The sequence below is a fragment of the Equus caballus genome, chromosome 10 (assembly GCF_041296265.1).
Source record: "Equus caballus isolate H_3958 breed thoroughbred chromosome 10, TB-T2T, whole genome shotgun sequence".
NCBI lineage: Eukaryota > Metazoa > Chordata > Mammalia > Perissodactyla > Equidae > Equus > Equus caballus.
In genome coordinates this window covers 49,790,546-49,815,169 of record NC_091693.1, presented here as the reverse complement: position 1 = coordinate 49,815,169, position 24,624 = coordinate 49,790,546, and the positions used below count along the sequence as shown (strand labels likewise).

The following is a 24,624-nucleotide window of genomic DNA, read 5'->3' as shown; positions in this document are numbered from 1 at the left end:
TCTAGAGTCCTTCCTATTCTCTGAATATACACTGTGCATCCTTATGTCCATTCCCAAATGTGCCTTTTGACATACTACCCATCCGTCAAGGCCAGACCTAGGGGCCAACCCCTGCTCCCTGCCTCCCTGATTGTCCCTACTGAAAGTTATTTCCTGTTCTGCACTCACAGGGTGCTGAGCTTGGAATGCAACTCAAATGGCACATAGCATATACTGTTGGGCATTTGAATTCTGCTGACTCATCCACATCATGCATTGTATCCTCCTTGAGATTAGGGATTGGGTCTCATTTATTTTCATTTCCTTCTGAATGCCTTGTAGAAGGGAGACTTAAGCTTCTTTTATGCATAAATGAATAACTGACGTTTGCATAGCATTTTTACCATTTCCAAACACTTTTATCTACCATGTATTTCTAAGAGGCCATTGATTTAAATGTAGTATTTTATGTACCACTAAGAAAGAAAAAGAACACCAATCAAACATAAAAAGCTATTAATTTTAAGATATGTTTTAATTTCAGAAATGCTATTAGGTGGCAAAATGTACATCCTAGAATCAGTGAAATACAGAATATTAAATCTAATGCAGTTAGATACAGGTACCCAATTAGATATTTATAAAACATCTAAATGTGCCAGGCATTAGAATCTTACGCCAGCTGTTGTAAGAGAGGTTTGGTGGGTCGTAGTAGTCCCATTTTACAGAGGAAAAAAGTTCAAGTTCTAAGAGGCTGCAGTACTTATTCAGAGTGAAACAAATATAAAGAAGAGAGCCAAATCTCATGGTTGAGACGTAGCTGCCTTCCAAAAACCACCTGTGGATATTAAAACCCTTAAGTCAGCTCTAGGTATAATTATCAACATGTACCTTTTTCTTTCTTTTCAGATTATATGCACGTCAGTTGCCCTTTCAATTTGTTTTTCCCAACTGTATTGTTTTGTCATGTTACCCCAGGAAAAGCCTGTTCCTTGACATAACATAATATAATGTGATGTGATATTTCATGCTGCTTAGCAAAATTTAGAATGATTTTGGATGCTTAAATTTTCTTGGGTAGTAATTAGTAGGCAGAATCTCTCTCACACACACCCATAGGAGTTTCTCAACCATCCATTAGCCTCAAAATAGTAGAAGGCTTTCCAAACCCAATACTTCACGTAATTAATTACTTCATCTGAATGCTTCCTGCTGGATTTTAAGAAGCCCTCTCTGGACTATACAGTTGAGACAGAGCTTTTTTCATTAGTAAGTTTAGATGTTTGTTACACTTTGGAAGGAACTGATATGTGCAGATTTTGACTTATGTAGATATCAAGCTGATTTTCAAGAACAGGTACACTGAAAATTCTTTCCTATATGTGTCTGGTTGTATTTTCATTTTATTCAGATTGCTAGGAAAAAGAAGAAAAACACAAGCGGAAGAGTCCCCGTAGATCAGCAGGAACTGGAATGTGTTCAAGTCTTGGCAGAGTCAGTTCAGCTTTTCTCTGTCCAAGGGAGATGTGTTGAAATCCCCCCACTGTTCTCAGGATTACTCAGACTTTATTTGAGTAGCTGTCGATTTCTTGTCACTGCGCTTTAGAAAAAGCAGTTGGAGAGAGGGAAAAAAGTCGGGAAGGCTAGCCAAATGATACAAAATAAGATCTGTGGAGGAAAATTAAGAGAAAGAGGTTGTTTAGCCTGGAGAAGAAAAAGTGAAGTTAATTTCTGTCTTTAAACGCATAAGGAAAGGCTTTTGAGGAAGAAAATAACAGTTCAGCTGTACTCTGTGACCACTAAGCACAAAACAAGAGGAAATTGACTTCTCTTTGTGTTGACATGTTACATGGTGACAGAGTTCTAGAAGTGGTTCCCAGGGGATACCACAGGGAGGTGTCCATTCTAAGACATTTAGGATTCGCTTGCCTAAAGTGGATGGGAGACCAAATTAGAAGATCTCTAAGGCCTCTTTAGTGGAATGATCCAGGTCGTCTCCTGCTTTGATAACTATCCCAAACATTTTTGGATCATGATTATCAGATACGTCCTATAACTTCTACCACTGACTGCTGTGACATGGGTAAATTTGAAGCTAGGATGCAGTAATACCCCTCATGAAACTTAAGATTACACAGTCCGCAAGTCCTTATAGAATATGTATAAGGACTAGCCTGCTATACTGTGGGTGTGTGTATGTCTCATACCACACACATGTTCCATGTCACCTCTTAAAAGACTTTTGAGTACTTGGCTCTTTCAAGATTGTTGCTCCTGAAAATATCCCCTCTCTCTGGCATATGATTAATTTCTCTCGTTGTACTCAGGCTTTCCCATTGGCTTATAATTTCTCTCATTGTACTCAGGCTTTCCCATTGGCTTATAAAATCTTTAATATCACCCAATGAAAAAACTTTCTCATGCCACGCCATCCTCTAGCTTCTACCCCACTTTACAGCTTTCTCTCACACAAAATGTCTTGAACCTCTTGTCTATAGGTGTTATTTCTGCTTCTTCATCTGAGCCTTACTATGCCACAAAAACTGTCCGTATCAAAGCCACCAATGACCCCATTGTTACCTCAGCTTCTCATCAGCGTCCAACACAGTCAGCCACTCCCTTCTTCCTAAAACCCACTATTCTCTAGGCCTGCAGGACAGCACCTTCCCCCAGATTTTGGTCCTTCTCAGTCACCATGGCTGTTGTCTCCTCTGCTCAGTGTCTGAATTGGTGTGCCCTGGGACACCTGAACCTCATCTTTCCTCTCTCTGCACTTTCGCTTGGTTTCTCATCTGCTCCCAAAGCTTCATGGTACTAATTCGCCAATTTACGTCCCCAGCACTGATCTCCCACCTAAATATCAGGCTCACATGTCCAGTGGTATACTGGACAGATCCACTTGGATGTTTGGTAATCATTTCACACTTAACATATCCCAAACAGAACTCAGGCCTCCAGTTTTTTTCACATATTAAGATCGTATGCTCTCCCAAACAAGGAAACAAACCACCATGAGCGAAAATCATTGATTACTCCTTTCCCACAAAGGACTTTAGATGTTTGAATTATCAGATTTTAAAAAAAGGCTACCTCTCTATATAAAAAATTTTAAGTTAAAGATAGAATACGAAAATTAGCCAGCAACAGTGAGCTATCAAAATCGCCAGACACTTCTGAAAAACAACCAAAGATAACTTTTAGAAATGAAAAACACTAACTGCCTAACAAAAAAATTAGTGGATATGCTCAGTTGCAATGCTCAGTTGTCATGGATAAATTCATGAGTTGGAAAATAGAACTGAAGTCATCTTATACAATAGAGCACAAATAGACCATGAGATTAAATATAAGGAAGAGAGGTTGATAATATGGAGGGCAGAATAAGAAGGCCTAAAATAAGCCAATTCAGAGTCACAAAGGGAAAGAATATGCAGGATGGGGACCAGACAATGAGGAATTTATGGCTGAGAATCTCCCCAGTAAGATGAGAAATGAATCCACAGATACAGTAAGCAGTGTATACTAAGCAGACAAATAAAAAAGGCGTACATAGCCTTTTCTAGCGTGACAAGGCTGCGGACCACTGAAGATGAAGTTCTCTTAAAAGAAGCCATAGAGAAAATGCAGTTCATTCCTGCTGAGGAACAGTAATTAGAGTGACAGCTGACTTCTCAACAGCAACAACTGAAGCCAGGAAACAGTGATCGAATATTTTGAAGGTTCCAAGAGAAAATAATTTTCAACCTAAAATTGTGTACTTGGGAAAAATAGCTTTAAAAAATGAGAGTGAAATATTATTTTTATAAGAGGAAAACCTAAGAGAGTTTACCACCAGCAGACTTAGACCCAAGGAACTCCAAAGGATATACTTCAGAAAGAAGGACAGGGATAGCAAAAGAAAGGTCTGCGATACAGGAAGAAATAAGCAAAGAAAGTGATAAACATGTAGGTAAATCTAATCAGATATTGTTGGTTTAAAATGATGTCTAATACTTTCTTGTTGTTAGTGCTATCAAGTCAATTCTGACTCCTGGTGACAGTGTGTACAGCAGAGCAGAACCCTGCCTGGTCTTTTTGTACCATCCTCTCTCTTCCGGCACTGTATCAGACAGTGCTCTGCTATTCATAGCGTTTTCATGGCCAGTTTTTTTAGAAGTGGGTGACCACGTCCTTCTTCCCAGTGTGCCTAGTCTGGAAGCTCCACTGAAAGCTGTCCACCATGGGTGACCCTGCTGGTATTTGAAATATTGGTGGCATAGCTCTCAGCATCACAGCAACACACAGATGCCACAGTAAAACAACCGAAAGATGGATAGTGTCTCGGTGCCCTGACCAGGAAACAAACCTGGGCTGCAGTGGTGAGAGCTCCAAATCCCAGTCATTAGACCACCAACGTCTAGTATAGAGTAAAAGATAAACTAAAATGCTGAGTAAAGCTCCATGTATGCAAGGAAGGGGATATTAGTCCTTCTCTTGTTCTGAAGGAGATTACAATGCAAACTTTAGATTTCAAAGTTAACTACTAAAAGAATAGAAATAGTATGTAACTTCCAAGCCAGTTTTTTGAAAGTCGAGCAAGGATAAAGACAAAAATAAAGCATAGCAAAAGCAGGACAAATAGAAACCAAAAGTAGGATTATAGAAACAAATGCAAATATATTAGGAGTCACAATATATGTAAACTTTCCAGCTAAAAGACAGGTGTGGTAAGATTAAGATATTTTAAAATAATAATTCAGCTATACAGTGTTAGAAAAGGCACCCCTAACCTGGATGGACAAATTAAAGAGATAGAAAAATATATTCCAGCAAATGCTAATCAAAAGGAAGCTAGAGTAGTTTATCGATATACATCAAAATAGACTTTAAGACAAAAAAACATAATTAAGGGTAGAGAGAGCACTACATATTGATAAAAGTTTTAATTCATTGGAAAGGTATAACATTTCTAAAATAGCCTCAAAATATGAAAGACAAAATTTGATAAATCTATAGGGGAATTTCACATTTATCCAAGTTATCGCTTGGTCTAGCAGACAATAAATAATTAGTAAAGATATATAAAATTTAGGCAGCACAATTAAATAGCTTGATTCATGGACATAAGGCAACTTGTACCAAACAATTAGAATACGTGAATTCTTCACAAAGAAGAGTTATAAAAATTTACCTCTACTCAGCCACAAAACAAGTCTCACCAGATTTCCAAGAATCTCTATAATAATGACCACATTCTCTGATCATAATACAATTAAATTATCAGTCAGTAACTGAAAACTAAACCCCCCAAAATTCCCCATATATTTGGAAATTTAAAAACAATTCTAAATAACTCATTAATGAAAGATATCATAATGGAAATTTTAAAATACTTAGAATTGAATGATAATGAAAATATAACATATCACAACTTGTGGGATTCAATGAAGGTTGTACTCATAGGAAAATTTATAGCCTCAAGTGCTTTTACCAGAAATGAAAAAGGTGAAAATTAATAAGCTAACATTAAGAAGGTAGAAAAAGACAAAGGAAGGAGAAAGGGAGGGAGGATGAATAAAGATGGGAAGAGAAAGTAATTAAATTGAAAATAAAAATAACATATAGGAAATCAACAGAGCCAAACTTGGTTCTTTGAATGGAGTTCATAATACAGTTTTGTAAAAAGGCAGATAGTAAATATTTTGGGCTCTGGGGGCGGTACAGCCTGTCACTCAGCTCTGCCATTGTAGTGTGAAAGCAGCTATAGACAATATATAAATGAGTAGGTGTGGCTCTGTTCCAATAAAATTTTATTTACAAGAACTAATGGCACAGTTTTGGCCCATGGATCATGATTTGCTGACCACTGGAACAAAGGTAAGATGCATGTACAAATAATGAGAAAGTTTAGCAGAGTGGCTGGATATAAGATCAATATACAAAGCGTGGTTGCCTTTTTATATATCAGTAACACAGAAGAGTAACTTTTTAAAAGTTTATCATTTATAGTAACAAAAAAAATTCTAAGTACCTAAGAATAAATCTAATAAAATTTGTACAAGGCCTAAAGAAACTAAAAATTTATTGTTTAATCTGCTTCATTTTCAAACCAATGGCTTTTAAAATTTTGGTCTCAGGACCCTTTTATAATCTAAAAATTACTGAGAACCCCAAAGAGCTTTTGTTTATTTGGTTTTATCTATCTGTATTTACCTTATTAAAAATTAAAACTGAACATTTAAAGTATTTATTAATTAGTTTTAAAATAACGATAATAAATCAGATACTTGTTAACATAAAATATCTTTTTGAGAAAACTACATCTTTCAAGACAAAAAAATTAGTGGGAAGCTGGCATTGTTTTATATTTTTCCAAATCTCTTTATTGTCTGGCATAATAGAAGACACTTGGATTCTAATAGCTGTTTCAGGATTCAGTCTGTTGTGATACGTTCTTTTGGTTAAATTAGATGAAGAAAATTCAGCCTCACAGAGATATGTAGTTGGGAAAGGATAGAGTATTTTAAAAGCCTTTTCAAATAATTATGGATACTCTTCTTTGATACTACAACAAAATTTGACAAATGGTAACTTTCTAAAAGTTAGTTGCAATGCAATCTAAATCTGTGTCAGTGAACTTTTCATACTCTATTACATTAAAATTCGTTGGTCTGCCTTGCATTGAATGGATCTATTACCAAAGCATGATTTTTTAAAGCCATGATTGGTATTTGGAAGCTGTTGGTTTACTGAGTTATACACATCTTCAGAATGGTGGCACATTTCATTTTACAATGTCCCAAAAAATCAGTGTTAATATTACCACCAATCTCATTGGAAAAGTTTTAAGTTTTGGGAAGCTATCAAGCTCATAGTAGCAGATACACATTTTCAAAAAAACTCATTTTTAGAAGCTTGAATTTTATCATTGGCAACAAACTCTGCCAGTTGTTTTCCTTGAAGTGACAGCTTACCTTTTTCATTTTCAAGAAAATATTTGCCAGATTCCTAAATCTGAATAACCATAATTTGTCAGGCATTCTTTCAAGTAAAAATGGTGCTCTATGAAAATGGCTTGTTCAACTTGTAACTCAGACAGTCCCACAAATGTTTTTCCTTGAGACAACAATCATACCTTAGTATGCAACAAAAGTGCTTTACGCATATTTGTCACACAGAATGTTAAAATGATGTTATACTCAAATGTTGAGATTTACTATAAATTTAATACAAATAATAGTTCTTACTGCTTGATAAAGTATATTTTCAAGGGCAACTAGCATTTTGTTTTACTGTGAGTGTGTGGTAGTGAAGAACCAGTACAGTTGGTGCCACTGCCTTGTTTCATGCTGAGGCATCAGCAGTTTTACCCACCATTATACCTGCACCATCAACACAAATGTCAACCTTTAAAAAAGATAAATAACAGTATTATTATGAAAGTAGTATTGACTTCATTGACTTTCTGAAAGGGTCTTGGGATCCCCAGGGGTTCCACAGACCACACTGAGCTCGGTTGCTATAGGCCTTCATGTCATTCAGATTTCAGTTTAAATGTCGCGACCTCAGAGAGAACTATCTTACGTAGCCCCCGGTGACTCCCTAATGTTATCACTCTATTTGGATTTTATCATAGCACTTATCACTACTTAATAATTTATGGTTTATATATTTATGTGTTTATTATCTATCTCCCTCAACTGGAATATAAGACGTGAAAACGTAGGGACCTTGTTGGTCATGTTCAATACAATAACTGTGTCTCCAGAACCTAAACTAGTACTTGACACCTAAGCACTCAATAAATGTTTGAGGAATGATTGAATCAGGTTGAAGTGGTGCACAAGGAGTTGGGATTCTCATCATTTCTCAGTTAGATGGCCTCATAGCCATAAATAGCTATTTGCGTTCACTCTAGATTCTGTGGATAATACCAGAAGGAACTTTTGGGTTCTGCGTTTTCCATGTATTAACTCACTCCTCAGAAGAACCCTGAAAGCTAAGCATTATTTACCCCTTTTTACAGAAAAAGCGTCTGAAGGTCAAGAAGAACTATTCCAAATTTAAAGATCTGATAAATATTAGAGCCAAAATTGAATTCATAGCAGTAACTCAATGGATACACTTTAAGACATACTCATAAGTATTGCTCAGAGTGCCTAGGTTTCAAGAATTGGCTGCCAAATGATGAGACAGTAGTCATTCAGAAAGTGTGTTTGCTGGAGGGAATTTTTTAAATAATTAAAATTGAAACTCTGAAGTTATAACAAATGAGCAGCAGATTTTCAAAATTAACTTCTTGCACATTTTAGAAATGTTTACCTCAACCTTCAATTCCCAAGAAACCGTTGTATTTCTTCAGTCTTTGCCCCAAGGTTCTTAGGATCTTTCATAGGAACTGTAGCAATGGCAAATGAGCATCAAGTTCTCGTGTTGCATTCACCCCAAAGACCTCTCCTTGGCCCTGGTTCCTGGCTGGAACAAGTGTACGATAACATGTGATAACATGCATGTCAGCATGAAGACTCAGACCTGGACCTAGTCTCAGCTATTGTATCTTTATTTCATAGATTATGCCACAGAGAAGCTATGACTGAATTTCTAGGGGTCACACAGAAGTCAGCAATAGAACATGGAATTTGAATCAAGCCTCTTTTTGTCTAGACAGATGTCTGTTTGCTTCAGGTTTTATGTGAAATCTTTAATACCAGAAAGATTTACCAGGAGACTTTCAAGGGAGCTCGTAGACTAGCCCATTTGACACCAAGAGATACGGGACTTTTGACGATCAATTTTCTAGGATTGTGTTTGCTAGTCCTGAGATCTGTAACTTTTAAAAAATAAAATGGAGTGCCAGAGTTCTATCCAAGTTCTGTTTTTTTTTAAAGCATGCTAGTGAGAACTCAGGGCCACCTTACCTGTGGGGGTCAGAGGTATGACTACAGTAGGCCCTGACAGAGGGCTTGTCTACCCATCCAAAAGTCCACAATTATCTTTTGCTTCACCCTCAATTAGAATATAAATACTCCTAGGAATATCAAGAAAGTTATAAGTCAGTCACAACTTTCTGAAAAGTGATTTGAACTCTAAACACACACAGGTGCTCAGCTTCATGGAAGAAACTGTATGTTGAGAAGAATAGGGGGAAGGGAGAAGTGATTTTGGAAATTGGGGTGAAAAGTAGGGAGTTCTGACATCCAGGAGACAGAGGGAGGGAAGGGGATGTCTGTGGAAAAGGCGTTAGCGGCCTCAGTCTTTCCTAGGTTAAACCATGGATGTGCCAATGTAGTTTTAGCGGACGCTGGATTCCCAGCAGCCAAGGGAAAGGAGCCTGCCTGTACAGCACAAAACGGCTACACTGCAGGCCCTTCCCACTGCGCTGACCCCAGTAACTGCCTCACAACACCTAGAGGATAATGATTAGTAGAAACAACGTGGCCACTTGGTCTAGGCCTGGGCTTGGCCTCTGCTAATGACGTGCCTGGTCTTCAGGATATGGTTTAGCCTCACCCTTCCCGTCATTCTTGTAATTATGGTGTAAAAACCAGTCACATAATCACCCTTTAAGCACAATAGATGAAATATTCACAAAGTATACAAAGCGATATTCTAATACATTGTCTTCTTGAGTTTTTTTTAACCTGTATTCCCTAGAGGGCTTTCTCTCTCACTCTTCTTGTGCACTTCTCCACCACCAACACAAAGTCTGTAGTTTGTGGTATAAAATTAACAGGTGTGTCAGGAAACCTTTCTCAGGATACATCTGTCTCTCACTCCCATCGCACGCCCACCATGGAGAGTCGCTGCTCTAGGGCTTATCCTATAAATGCCTTCTCTCCACAATATCATAGTATCTACTTCTCTTGGGAGTTTGTTTGATCCATTGTAGAGTTCTTGTTATTCCTTTTTTTTTTTTTTAATCTTTAATATCTGTTGAGATACCTGCCAGGGTTTAAGGAGTCTCTAGCTTCTGAAGGGGAAGCACCAAGTCATAAAATGCGAGGCTGTCCCCAGCCTGGCAGCGTACAGCTGATGGCACACACCGTCTTTGCCTGGAGATGCTAATGGTCAGGGTCATATTTTCATGTTCATATTAAAAGGCTTAGTTACCTGATACCCAAATTGTCTTGATCTCCATTAATAATCAGGCCTAAGCTAAATTGTAGACCTAATTGGGAAGATTCTAATACCTCTAGTCAGTCCATTTCTGAATGCACATAAAGTTGATCTTTTTAACAAAGGCATATTTGTAGATCAGTGGAGAAAACATCCAAAAGAGCCTGTTGAATCTACTCTCCAGCATCCACAGTACTTTCTCTGTTGATATCACCAGAAAAGTCTGATGCTTTTTCTACATAACTCTTTAGAAATTTGAAAATAGCTACTATGTCTTCTTCTTGGGAGGAGGTGTACCATATTCATCTTGGTATACCTAGCTCCAAGCTTAGGAGGGAAAATATAGTTAGGGATCCACGAATATTAGTTGACTCTTCCTTTAACTCCCACTTTGTCATTTAGAACTCAGCTCAGGCATTGTCATTGCTGGGAAGGGTCCTATCTGTGCTTGATGGCATGCTGAAATAGCCCTGCAGCAACCCTTATGGCATGGTACTATTTGCCTGGTCAGCTACTACATTCTATGCTCCTGAGGCTTATGTGTGTTTGTGACTCAGCACCTAGCGAACTGGCTGACATGTGGTAAATACTCACTAACCGTTTCCTGGATGCATAAATGACTGAATCTTTCCAGAGTTCCATACAACTTTGCTTTTCTTTGAGTATTTTAATTTGCCTATTTCAAGGCACCCAGAAATCAACACAGTGATTTATGTAGTTTGAGCAGCTAAGAGTAGAGCACATTAGTTCTCGCTGGCAGTTAACAGTCATTCTAGAACAAAGCTTTATATCCTTGGGATGTGTGCATAGGACACTTGAGAAGGCAAAGATAGTGAAAAATTACTTGGGGTCTTTATTTTCTCTTTGAGGATTGCAAAGAGATGAGAGAAATATCTGTGATCACAGTGGAGCAGATATGAGCAAAGTGCTGAAGATTTTTAAGTGAGAAAAGCCTGAAACACATGGGAATAAATGGAGATGAAAAAGTCAAAAGAAGCTGGAGGCTTTAAATGCCAATTTTTAATGCCTTATGATTAAAAAGAAAAAAAAAACCCAAAAGAGAGAGAAAACTCTGTGTACTTGGAAAGAAATATTAATTTTAGAAGGTATGCAAAAGACAATTTTCACAGTAGATATCTCTTACATCATTCTTGTAGTGTTTCTTAATGTGCTTATATTCCTATGGGCCTGAGAAGCTATTGGTATTGGGTTATATAATATTTGAAGTAACCAAAAGAACTTGGTGGACCCATTGACCTGCTTTTGACTCCTGAGAAGTACAGCTTAACTATCTCAAATTCTACCAAACTTGTCCTGGGCTTATGGCAAATATTATTTTATCTTAGTCGTGAAAGGTCGCCTGCCTGTTACTTCGGTAGAGACAACCTGTTGCCTATAAAGGGTGTCTACCCTTTGGATTTGTTGGATTTGTGATCTTTTCTCCCTCTTTCTAATTTGAAACATATCGTGTACCTCTATTAATCACTTTTCTTTCCAGAAAAACTCACACTCATGGATTCCAGCCTGCTCCACATGCTGTGATAGGGAATTCTCCCAGAGAGGTGCTTAGTTCCCAAGCAACACCTTGTCCACATGCTGAGCAATGGAAACTTGCTCCAGAGAGTCCTATGGTCCTCTTTGTCCCCAAATAATTTGGGATACAGGCTCTCCTGAGAGTCCAAGGAAAAAAATCCAAATTGGCTGCCTAGATAGAAGGAAAAATTCATTCTGTGTACTCTCGTCCCTCTGTGTATTATTTCTCTGTCTAATCTAGAATAGTCAGATTATATGAACCTGTTAACATCTTCCTTCCTGCACATGAACTTGCTTATTCATTCTTTCAGCCCACGTGAGCTTACTCCCTGGGTGATCTCATTTAGTTCTGTGCCTTTTAAGTACCATTTCCACACTAATGACTCCCAAATTTTTGTCTCTAGAATCAACCCCACCCTGCATCTCAAGTTATGTGTTCAGCTACTTATATAATACCTCCATGGGGCTGTCTAATAGGCTTCTCAAACTTAGCACATCCAAAAGCAACCTTGTTCTCCCTTCACCCCCAGACTCATCCTCCCCTGGGATCCCCATTTCAGTAAATGGCACCCCCTATTCATCTGATCACTTAAACTGAAGGCCTTGAAACCATCCTTAATTCACTCTCTCATATCCCATGTCCAATCCATTAGCAAATCCCATTAGCTCTACCTTCCAAGTATTTGCCAAATCCAGCCACTGGTCATCACTTCTACTCCTACCATGGTCTAATCCATCATCCTTGTTCATCAAGACTGCCACGAGAGCCTCGCAACCTGCTTCTGGTCTGACCCCACAACAACCCATTTCCCACAAGCCAAAGTAATCTTTTAAAAATATGAATCAGATCCTATCACTTACCTGCTATGGCTTCCCATAGCATTTTGAATAAAACGGACCCCTGCCCTGAATGCATGCCCTTCACTGTCCAGCTGTCTCTGCCACCTTCTCTGGCCCTCTAGGCTCTGGCTTTTTGGCCAGCTAAACTCTGCTGGGAAGGCTCTTCTCCCAGATGTCTGCATAGTTTACTCCCTCACTTTGTCTAGAATCTGGGTAAGTGAGACTTTCTGTGCCACACTGTCTAAACCAGAACCTCTTCTCAGTTCTCATCCTTTGGGTCTCTTGCCCTGCCTTGTTTTTTCCTCTACAGCACATTTGATTATAGAACTGTTTGCTTGTATATTGCCATCTCCCCCAATAGAACGTAAGCTCCTTGACAGCACGACTTTGCTGTGTTCATTGCTGTATCCTGAGGCACCCAGAACAGTGCATGACATCACGTACTGTACATAGTAGACAGTCAATATTGATTGAGCGAATGAAAACAGTCATTGAGTAGCCGTTTTTGTTTCAGGCATTATGCTTCAGGGGAAAAAATAGCGTGGTTTCTTTCCTTGGGGGACTTTCCCTGGGTGGCAGAGACAGACACATAAGCAATTTTATGATAGTGTTACGGCTGGGATGCTGGGGATACTCCAGTGAGAATCTTCCAACTGTGAATGCAGGAGTCGGGAAGGTAACCAGAGGAACTGACACTTGAGATTATTCTTGAAGGATGAGCCAGCATCTGCCAGACAGAGAAGTGTGGGAAGGGCATTTCAGGTGTGGAAACAGCACATACAACAGCTTGGAGCTCTGCTAGGACAAAGATCTTGAATATGAGCAACTTATGAGAGAATTGTATGAGATGGGTTTAGATAGATGAGCTGCCAGGAAGCAATAATTTATTTCAATCCTAGCCCCCAAACGTTATCCTCCTCTGGAGCTTTCCCTTTCAGTATATTATACCTCCATTCATGTAATTGCTCACAATGAAATTCTCAAAGTCATCCTTAACTCTTTTCATTCTCTCACATCCAATATCCAATCCAGTAGCAAATCTTGTCAGCTCCACCTTCCAAATATATGCCAGATCCACCTTCTGGTCACCACTTCTTCTGCTCCCTCCCTCCTCCCAGCCATGATCGTTGCTCACCTGGACTCCTGCTCCTAACAAGCCTTCCTGCTTCTCTTCTGACCCCATATGGCCCATGTTCCACACAAAAACGAACATTCTCATAGCGAACTGCTTTTAAATTAAAACAGGAAGAGCAACTTAGGTCAGTATCAACTAAATGGATGCCTATTAAAGATTATCAATATGTATACATTTTGAGTGGAAGGAAGGAAATATTTTTATGTCACAATTTGTATCCTCTTTATACTTGTATGCCTTGTCCTTATGGTTCTGTGGTATTATGGTATGTGATTTTGTGTTCATGTGTGGGGTTTTTCCCTTAACAATGGAAAGACAGAGACCATTTCTGTTCGTCTTTGTTCTCACAGTATTCAGCACTGTGCCTGGCACATGGTCAATACACCGTGAATGTCTAGAAAAGAATTATTCTTCACATTACAACAGACTCACTCCTGAGTTCCTTTAATGATCTTCCCTACCACCTTTTAAAGTGATCAGTTTCCTAAAGTTTATTTTATATTCAATGGTTAGGTAAACATCTGTTGCCTAAAACCAACTAGATCTGTCTAAGTGTCTTCTTACCAGTATCCAGGACATGCAGCTAAAGCAGCAGTCAGAAAAAAAAAGTCATGGGCTGAAATACTTATTGTGGTAAAAGAGAAATAAAAGAATTTCTAAGTGAATTTCTAATAAACATCTAACTCAAAAAGATAGAAAAAGAACGATAAAATAAAACTGAGAAAAACAGCAGGAAGGAAATAATAAATTTAAAGCAGAAAACCATGAATTCAAAAACTGAAAAATTGATTAACAAATGCAAAAAGCAATTTTTTTAATTTTTATTTTTTAATGAGTTCAAAATAGTTTACATCAATGAGAGATTTCAGTTGTACATTATTTCTTGACTGTCACCACACAAGTGCTCCCCTTCACCCCCTGTGCCCACCCTCCCACCCCCCTTCCCCTGGTAACCACTAAACTGAAAAAGCAATTATTTGAAAACAACAAAATAAAGAAACTTTAGCTAACTTGATCAATAAAACTAGGGGAAATAATAAAAATAAAGTAAACATAAGGTATGTTAAAAAGAAATCATGAAGTGATGTGAGCAACATGGTGAAGTGAGCTTCCCTGTATCAATCCCCTTTTGAACTACGACTAAATGGACGTTCATTAGCCAATGGAGGATACCCACACAGCCCAACAGGACACCTAAGAGACCCATGCAGCTATACGTCTGAAGGTGGATGGCCTCACTCCCTGGGAAGTGGTGGAGATAGGTGAGCACTTCCCTCCCTTCCCCAGCAACCCTGTGTGCGTGCCTGAACACTTTCCCGGCCAGTGCGAGTGCCCATAGTACTGCTGCAGCCTGAAAGTGGGAAAGTGCAACTGTGGGAAGGGGCAGCAGCAGCCCAGGGCCCAGATGCAAATGCTTTCCCAGCTGGTGGGAGAGTCCATTCTGCCTCTGTGGTCCCAACCAGTGACCTAGGGTCAGACCCCACGAAGAAGCCCTGCCCACCAAGCACAATGGCCAGTGCAACTGTAAGAAGAAGTCATGGCAGATATATGCACACACAAATGCTTTCTTGGCCAGCGCAAGCGCCCATAGTACCACTGCAGCCCTGCAAGTGGGAATGCACCTCAGTGTGGTGGCAGTCCTGAACCCACATGAGAATGCTTTCCCAGCCAGTGGGACTCTCCACCATACCCATGTAACTTCCAGCAGACAGGATGGGGTCAGAAACAGTGTGTGCTTCCCCCCAGCAGTTGTAGGTAGAATCTGTGAGCTGATACTAACACAAATGTGCCACCAAAAGATTAGTTCATCAAACACCATGAGAAACTACAGCATCAATTCAGAGCACAATGAGAATGACAGATCTCCAGAAACCAATCATGAAGTCACAGAAATTTACAATCTAAATGACAGAGAATTTAAAAAGCTGTCATAAAGAAACTCAACGAGTTACGAGAAGACTCAGGAAGACAGTTCAATGAGCTCAGGAATAAAATCAATGAGAATAAGGAATACTTCACCAAAGTTATTGAAACTAAAAAAAACAAGCAGAAATTCTGGATACGAAGGACACAATGAGATAAAAAATAATCTAGAATCCTTAAATAATAGAGCATTATGGAGGAAAGAATTAGTGAGTTAGAGGATAGAGATATAGAAATGCTTCAGGTGGACGAGGAGAGAGACCTAAGATTTTTAAAAATGAAAGAATCTTTGGAAAAATATCAAACTCAATTAGGAAAAGCAGCCATAAGGATTATTGGTATTCCAGAGGGAGAAAGGAGCAGAAAGCTGCTTCAGAAAAATGATAGCTGAAAACTTCCCAAACCTGGGGAAAGAACTGGACTTACAAATACATGAAGCCAAATAGCACTCCTAATTCCATCAATGCCAAAGACCTTCTCCAAGGCATATGACAGTAAAACTGCCAAAAGTAAATGACAGAGAAAAAATATTAAGGGCAGCAAGGCAGAAGAAGATAGCCTACAAAGGAAGGTTTTCAGCAGATTTCTCGACAGAAACCTTACAGTCTAGGAGAGAATGGAATGATATATTCAAAATACTGAAAGACAGAAGCTTTCAGCAAGAATACTTTATCTGCCAAAACTATCTTTCAGAAATCATGGAGAAATAAAAGCTTTCCTGGATAAGCAAAAGCTGAGAGTTCATCAACACTAGACCTCCCCTACAAGAAATGATTAAGGATGTCCTCATACCTGAAAAAAAACCACAAAGGTCTACAAAGCTTTGAGCAAGGAGATAAATAAACAGACAAAAAAAGAAAACTGCAGCTCTCTTTCAGAACCAGGTAGCAAATACTTATATAACCTAAAAGATAAAGGGAAGGAAAAGCATCAAAAGTAACTATAAACACTTCAACTTAGTCACAAACTCACAACACAAAACAAAATAATTTGTGACAACAACAACTCAGAAGGGGAAGAGAAAAGGGATGGAATCTGCTTAGGCTACTGGAGATAAAAAGCTGTCAGAAAATGGACCATCTCATCTACAAGATCTCTTATACAAATCTCATGGTAACCACTGAACAAAAAAATCAGAGCAGAGCCACATTGATAAAAATAGAGAAAACCTCCGCAGAAAACCACCAAAATGAAATGTCAGTCAGAAAACAAAGGAAGAGAAACAATGGAAATATAGAACGACTGGGAAACGAGATAAAATGGTGGTATTAACTCCTCATATATCAATAATCGCTCTAAATGTAAGGATTGAATTCTCCAATCAAAAGAGAGTGGCTGGATGGGTTAAAAAACAAGACCCAGCAATATTCTGCCTCCAGGAAACATATCTCAGCTCTAAAAACAAACATAGGCTCAGAGGGAAGGGATGAAAGACAATACTCCAAGCAAATGGAAAATGAAAGAAAGCAGCTGTTGCCAAACTTATACAAAGCAGACTTTAAGATAAAAAAGACAACAAGAGGCAAAGAGGGACAGTATATAATGATAAAAAGGGAATTTCCACAAAGAGGACATAACACTTAGATACACACCTAACATAGAAGCACCAAAGTATATAAAGCAACTATTAACAGACCTAAAGGGAGAAATTAATAGCAACGCAATAATAGTAGGGGACCTCAACACCCCACTTACATCAATGGATAGATCATCCAGACAGAAAGTCAACAAGGAAATAATGGACTTAAATGAAACACTTGATCAGATTGACTTAACAGATATGTAGAGACCATTCCATCCAAAAACAGCAAAATACACATTCTTCTCAAGTGCACATGGAACATTCTCAAAAATAGACCTTGGGAAACAAGGCAACCCTCAATAAACTTAAGAAGATTGAAATCATATCTAGCATCTTTTCTGACCTCAATGCTATGAAACTAGTAATCAACTACAAGAAAAAAGCTGGGAAAGTCACAAATATGTGGAGACTAAACAACATGCTACTGAAGAACCATTGGATCGATGAAGAAACCAAAAAATACCTGGAGACAAATGAAAATGAAAAGACAAGATACTAACTCTTATGGGATGCAGGAAAAGTGGTCCTAAGAGGGAAATTCATAGCAATACAAGCCTAGCTCAACAAACAAGAAAAATGTCAAATAAGTAATCTTAAAATATACCTAGCAGATCTGGAAAAAGAAGAACAAATGAAGCCCAAAGTCAGCAGAAAGAAGGAAATAATGCAAATTAGAGCAGACATAAATGGAACTGAAACAAAAAAGAAACAATGGAAAGGATTAATGTAACTAAGAGCTGGTTCTTTGAGAAAATAAACAAAATTGACAAACCCTTAGCCAGACTCACTAAGAAAAAAAGAAGGCTTAAATAAATAAAATTAGAAAGAAAAGAAAAGAAATTACAATGGATACTGCAGAAATACAAAGGATTATAAGAGAATACTATGAAAAACTATATGCCAACAAATTGGATAATCTAGGAGAAATGGATAAATTCTTAGACTCATACAACCTCCCAAAACCTCCCAAAACTGAATGAAGAAGAAATAGAGAATCTGAATAGACCAATAATAAGTAAAGAGATTGAAACAGCAATCAAAAACCTCCCAAGAAACAAAAGTCCAGGAGTTGACAGCTTCTCTGGAGAATTCTACCAAACATTCAAAGAAAATTTAATACCTATCCTTCTCCAACTATTCAAAAAAATTGAAGAAGGCAGAATACTTCCTAACTCATTCTATGAGGCCAGCATTACCCTGATTCCAAAACCAGACTAGGATAGCACAAAGAAGGAAAATTATACGCCAGTATCGCTGATGAACGTAGATGCAAAATCCTCAACAAAATATTAGCAAATTGAATACAGCAATACATTAAAAGAATCATACATCATGATCAAGTGGGATTTATACCAGGGATGCAGGGACGGTTCAACATCTGCAAATCAATCTATGTGATACACCACATTAACAAAATGAGGAATAAAGATCACATGATCATCTCAATAGGTGCAGAGAAAGCATTTAACAGTATCCAATATCCATTTATGATAAAAACTCTCAATAAAATAGGCATAGAAGGAAAATACCTCAACATAATATAGGCCATATATGACAAGCCCACAGCCAACGTTATGCTTGATGGGGAAAAACTAAAAGCCATCCCTCTGAGAACAGGAACTAGACAACTAGGGTGCCTACACTTCTATTCAACATAGTACTGGAGGTTTTAGCCAGAGCAGTTAGGCAAGAAAAAGAAATAAAAGGAATCTAAATTGGAAAGGAAGAAATGAAACTCCTGCTGTTTGCAGATGACATGATTCTATATACAGAAAACCCTAAAGAATCCATCAGAAAAATATTAGAAATGATCGACAACTACAACAAAGTTGCAGGGTACAAAATCAACTTACAAAAATCGGTTGCATTTCTGTACACTAATGACGAACTAGCAGAAAGAGAATTCAAGAATACAATCTCATTTACAATCACAACAAAAAGAATAAAATATCTAGGAATAAATTTAACCAAAGATGTGAAACTATACAATGAAAACTATAAGACATTATTGAAAGAAATCAAAGAAGATTTAAAGAAATGGAAAGACATTCCATGCTCATGGACTGGAAGAATTAACATAGTTAAAATGTCCATAATACCTAGAACAGTCTACAGATTCAGTGCAATCCCAATCAGAACTCCAATGACATTCTTCACAGAAATAGATCAAAGAATCCTAAAATTCATATGGGACAACAAAAGACCCAAGATATCTAAGGCAACCCTGAGAAAAAAGAACAAAGCTGGAGGCATCACAGTCCCTGACTTCAAAATATACTGCAAAGCTCTAGTAACCAAAACAGCATGGTACTGGTACAAAAACAGACACACAGATCAATAGAACAGAATTGAAAACCTAGAAATAAAACCACATATGTATGGTCAGTTTATCTTTGACAAAGGAACCAAGAACATACAATGGAGAAAGAAAAGTCTCTTCAATAAATGGTGTTGGGAAAACTGGACAGCTTCACACAAAGAATGAAAGTAGACCATTATCTTGCACCACACACAAAAATTAACTCAAAATGGATTAAAGAGTTAAATGTAAGACCTGAAACCATAAAACTCCTAGAAGAAAATATAGGCATTACATTGTTTGACATTGTTCTTAGCAGCATCTTTCACATACCATGTCTTCTCAGGTAAGGGAAACAAAAGAAAAAATAAACAAATGGCCCTACATCAGACTAAAAAGCTTCTGCAAGGCAAAGGAAACCACGAACAAAACAAAAAGACAACCCACCAACTGGGAGAAAATATTTGCAAATCATATATCCGACCAGGAGTTAATCTCCAAAATATATAAAGAACTCACACAACTGAACAATGAAAAAACAAACAGAGGATATTAACAGACATTTCTCCAAGGCAGATATCACAGATGGCCAACAGACACATGAAAAGATGTTAAGTATCACTAATTATTAGGGAAAGACAAATCAAAACTACAATGAGATATCACCTTAAACCTGTCAGAATGGCTATAATTACCAAAATGAAAAATAACAAATGTTGGAGAGAATGTGGAGAAAAGGGAACCCTCATGTACTGTTGTGGGAACGCATTGGTACAGCCACTATGGAAAACAGTATGGCGATTTCTCAAAAAATTAAAAATAGAAATACCATACGATCCAGCAATCCCACTACTGGGTGTTTATCCAAAGATCTTGAAATCAACAATCCAAAGAGATTTATGCACCCCCATGTTCATTGCAGCATTATTGACAATAACCAAGACATGGAAACAACCCAAGTGCCTTGCTACAGATTAATGGATAAAGAAGGTGTGGTATATATATACAATGGAATACTACCTAGCCACAAAAAAGACAAAACTGTCCCATTGCAACAACATGGATGGACCTTGAGGGTATTATGTTAAGCAAAATAAGTGAGACAGAGAAAGACAAACATCATGTAAGTTCACTCATATGTGGAAGACAAACACATACATGGATAAAAAGAAGAAATTAGTGATTACCAGAAGAGAAGGGGGTGGGAGGGTGGGTGAAAGGGTAAAGGGGCATATACCTATGGTGATGGATAAAAACTAGACTACTGGTAGTGAGCACAATGAAGTCTGCACAGAAACTGATAAATAATAGCGTACACCCAAAATTACACAATATTATAAACCTTTATGATTTCAGTAAAATATTTGGGGAAAAAAATCATGAAGTCTATTTTACTCAGCCTTTTACAAATAAATTTGAAAACCCAGATGAAATGTATAATTGTCTAAGAAAATATAGTTTGCCTGCTCTGACTTCCAGAGAGAAAGAAAATCTATCAGAACAGCTGCCATAGAAAAACACTGATTTTCCATTCTAAATAAAATAAATCCTAAATAAAATATTAGCAGAGTCTAGTGGCAATTTGAAAGAACAATATATCCTGACCAAATGAGGTTCATTCCAGGGGTGTGAGGATGATACAATATTGTTGAATCTGTTAATGTAGTTTACCATATTAGTAGATCTTTATAGAAAACTTACTTGATCATCTTTATAGATGCTGCAAAGGTATTGCTGTAATTCAACATCCATTTTTTATTGAAAACACTTTATAAAATAGGAAGTGATGGATACCTCCTTAACATGTTAAAATAGATTATATCTCACCCAAAATTGAATGTCATGCTTGATAGGGAAACACTGAAGGCATGTTATGTCAGAAAGAATGAAGACAAGGGTGCCCATTGTTGTAACTGTTCTTTAGCATCCTTCTGAACGTACTAGCCAATGCAATTCTTGTTATTTAGTGCTTAGTGCTGTCAAGTTGATTCCGACTCAGGCAGAGCCGAACCCTGCCTGGTCTTTTTGTGCCATCCTCTCATCTTCTGGCTCTATATCAGACAATGCTTGGCTGCTATTCTTTCATGGCCAATTTTTTGGAAGTGGGTGGCCAGGTCCTTCTTCCTAGTCTGTCTTAATCTGGAAGCTCCACTGAAACCTGTCCACCTTGGTTAACCCTGCTGGTATTTAAAATATTGATAGTGTAGCTTTCAGCATCACAGCAGCATGCAGCCACCACAATATGACAACTGAAAGATGGGTGGTGTGGTTCCCTGACTGAAAAGAAACCCAGGCCACAGTGGTGAAAGCGCCGAATCTTCACCACTCCACTACCAGGGCTGGCTAATGTGGTGCTAGAGAAAGAAATTGGGGGTAAAAAATGTCAAAAGGAAGAGGTTGGACTAATGTTTGTAATTTGCTGGGTGTATACTTGTATGATTGTATACTTGGATATGAATCAACTAGAATATTGTTATAAACAATAACAAAGTCAGTAAGGTGGCTGAGTACCAATTTATTATGTAAAAATGAACGTTCTTGACATATACTATCAACAGCTAGGTAGAAGATATAATGGAAGAAAAGATCCTATTTACAACAGCAAAAAATATATAAATATATATGTAAATACGTTATGTATATAAACATAGGTATTGACTTAACAAAATCTGTAAGATATAAATATTCATATAAATGAATGAAACTTTTTAAATTCCCTTGTGATACAGAGGAAAAAAAAGAAAACAATGTGAATAAATGGAAAGGCAGTTCATATTCTTGGCTAGAAAATCTCAACATCACAAGTTTAACATGATCCCGGTAAAAATAACAACAGAATTGTTTGTAACCAAACAAGCTGATGCTGAAGTTCATGTGAAAAAAATTTTTTATCAAGAATTAAAAAAACAGTAAAAGAAAATTGCTCTTTGGATACTAAAATACTTTACAAATATATTTATGTTTGAATTAGGACATTAATTGGACAGGTCAATGGCATAGTATGGAGTCTAGGAATAATCTCAAATACATTTGGAAATTTAGTTTACGTTAAAGAAGCCTTCTCAGGTATGTGCATTAAAACTGGATTGTTCCGTAAATGGTGCTGGGATGACTAACAGCTGTCAAGACACTAAGAAAAAAGACCAACAATGCAATAGGAAAAAACAGGTTATTAACAGAGAATTTACAAAAGAGGAAATATAAATAGCTGCTCCTAAACATATGAAATATATCCAGCTTCATTTATAAAAAATGAATGCAAATTAAAACTATAATGAGATGCTCTTTTCTCCTACCAAACAGGCAGATTTTTTTTAAGTTTGATAACACAGTGTATTAGCAAGACTGTCGATAAAGAGGTACTCTTGTCCATGCTGGTAGTTTAAACTGTACAGTCTAAATGGACAACAATTTAGCAATATCAAAAATATGAAAGTTTATATCCTTTGATGGAGCGATTCCACTTTGGGGAAAACGTGTGGATATGCTAAATTCCCTGTGCTTATTTACAAGGTTACACACTGCAGCCTTGTTTATAACAACACAAGATTGACAACCCAAATGCCTATGAATAGAGAATTGGTTATATACATTATGCTGTGTTCTCCTAGTTGAATACTGTGTAACCGTAAAACAAGGATCAGGAAGCTTTTGTGTTTTGCTATGGGATGATACCCGAGATATATTTTTAAGTAAAAGAGCAAGGGCATAATAGTGGTATAGTATGTTAAGTTTTGTGTAAAACAAAAGAGAAAGATTTATCTATAAATGTATGTATCTTTGCTTAAATAGTCATAAAATCCCTCTAGATGCACAAGAAATGTTAGTTGCCTCTAGGAAATGGAACTGTGTGACTGGGAAGTGGGGGTGGGGAGATTTTTGGAGACTTCACTATATACTATTTGAGCCTTTTGAAATTTGAACTAACCAAAACAAATGAAAAAAATCCAGTGCTATTTTTAAAATCATCTTCAGAAGAAATCACTGTTACACACAACACAGGTGACTCTCTCAAACCTAACAAGCAAAAGAAGTCAGACACACCTAAAAAATATATAGTATGTTTTTCCATATATTTAATAAAAGTTCAAAAGCAGACAGAACTAATCTATGGTGAAGGGAGTTAGAATGACAGTTATCTTGGTGGGGATAATGCCTAGGACAGGGCAGGAAGGAGTCTTCTGGATTGCTGGCAATAGCTTGATCTGGGTGGTGGTTACGTGTGTGTGTTCACTTAGAAAAATTCACTGGTCTGTACCTTTATGGTGATAGAATTTGCTGCAGGTAAATTATGTTTCAGTTTTTAAAAAGTTATCAAAAAGGAAAAAAAAAAGGTCTTCTTTAGGGTTGTATTAGTTTCCAAGGGCTACTGTAACCACAAAAACTAGGTGGGTGAAAACAACAAAAATTTGTCATCTCACAGTTCCAGTTGCCAGAAGTCCAAAATCAAGGTATCTGTGGGGCCATGCTCCCTCTGAAACCCGTAGGGAGGAATCCTTCCTTGCCTCTTCCTGCCTTCTGGTGGTGGCCATCAATCCTTGGCATTCCTTAGCTTGTAGATGCATCAGTCTTTTCTCTGCCTCCATCATCACACAGCATCTCTTCTGTCTTCCAAGGAGTTCCTTTTATAAAAACACCAGTCATGTTGGATTAGGAGCCCACCCTACTCCGGTATGACCTCATCTTCACTGGTTATATCTGCAGCAACCCTATTGCCAAATAAGGTCACATTCTGAGGTACTGGTGGTTAGGGCTTCAACATATCTTTTCTGCGGGGGACACAATCAATCCGTGACAAGGGTTAATGGAGAATTTTTAAAGAGTACTGGAGTTGCTATAGAAGAACGTTGTAATCCCATTTTAATGCCCGATTTGTGAAATGTGCCACTGTTGAGCTCATACAGAGAGAAGTAACCCAATGCTGTGTCCACCAAGGGTGTCATCTCCTTGGCAGTCATTTAGTGCTGGAAAATAAGGGCCTGTTTCACTGACTACCCTTAGTTAGATTAGTTGGCTTTTGGGGGAGCCTCCTTCATGATTTTACAGTTCTTTAAAACAAGGCGCTGTGTTTTTACAGAACATGGCTTGGCATACTGTGACCATTCTCTTCATCATAGAGCAATAATGTTGGTCTAAAGATGGGAGTTTTAAAAAGCCTCTTCATTTTTCAGATTTCCTCCATGGATCCTGCAAATCCCTCATCTTTCACTGGGCATGGGTATGAGCTTTGTTTTTCAG

General features: G+C 37.8%; 1 protein-coding gene across 6 annotated transcripts in view; it reads left to right on the top strand.

The window, feature by feature from the left end:
* BACH2 (BTB domain and CNC homolog 2) overlaps nt 1–24,624 on the top strand; it is a 329,505-nt gene that overhangs the window by 208,075 nt on the left and 96,806 nt on the right. The window lies entirely within an intron of this gene.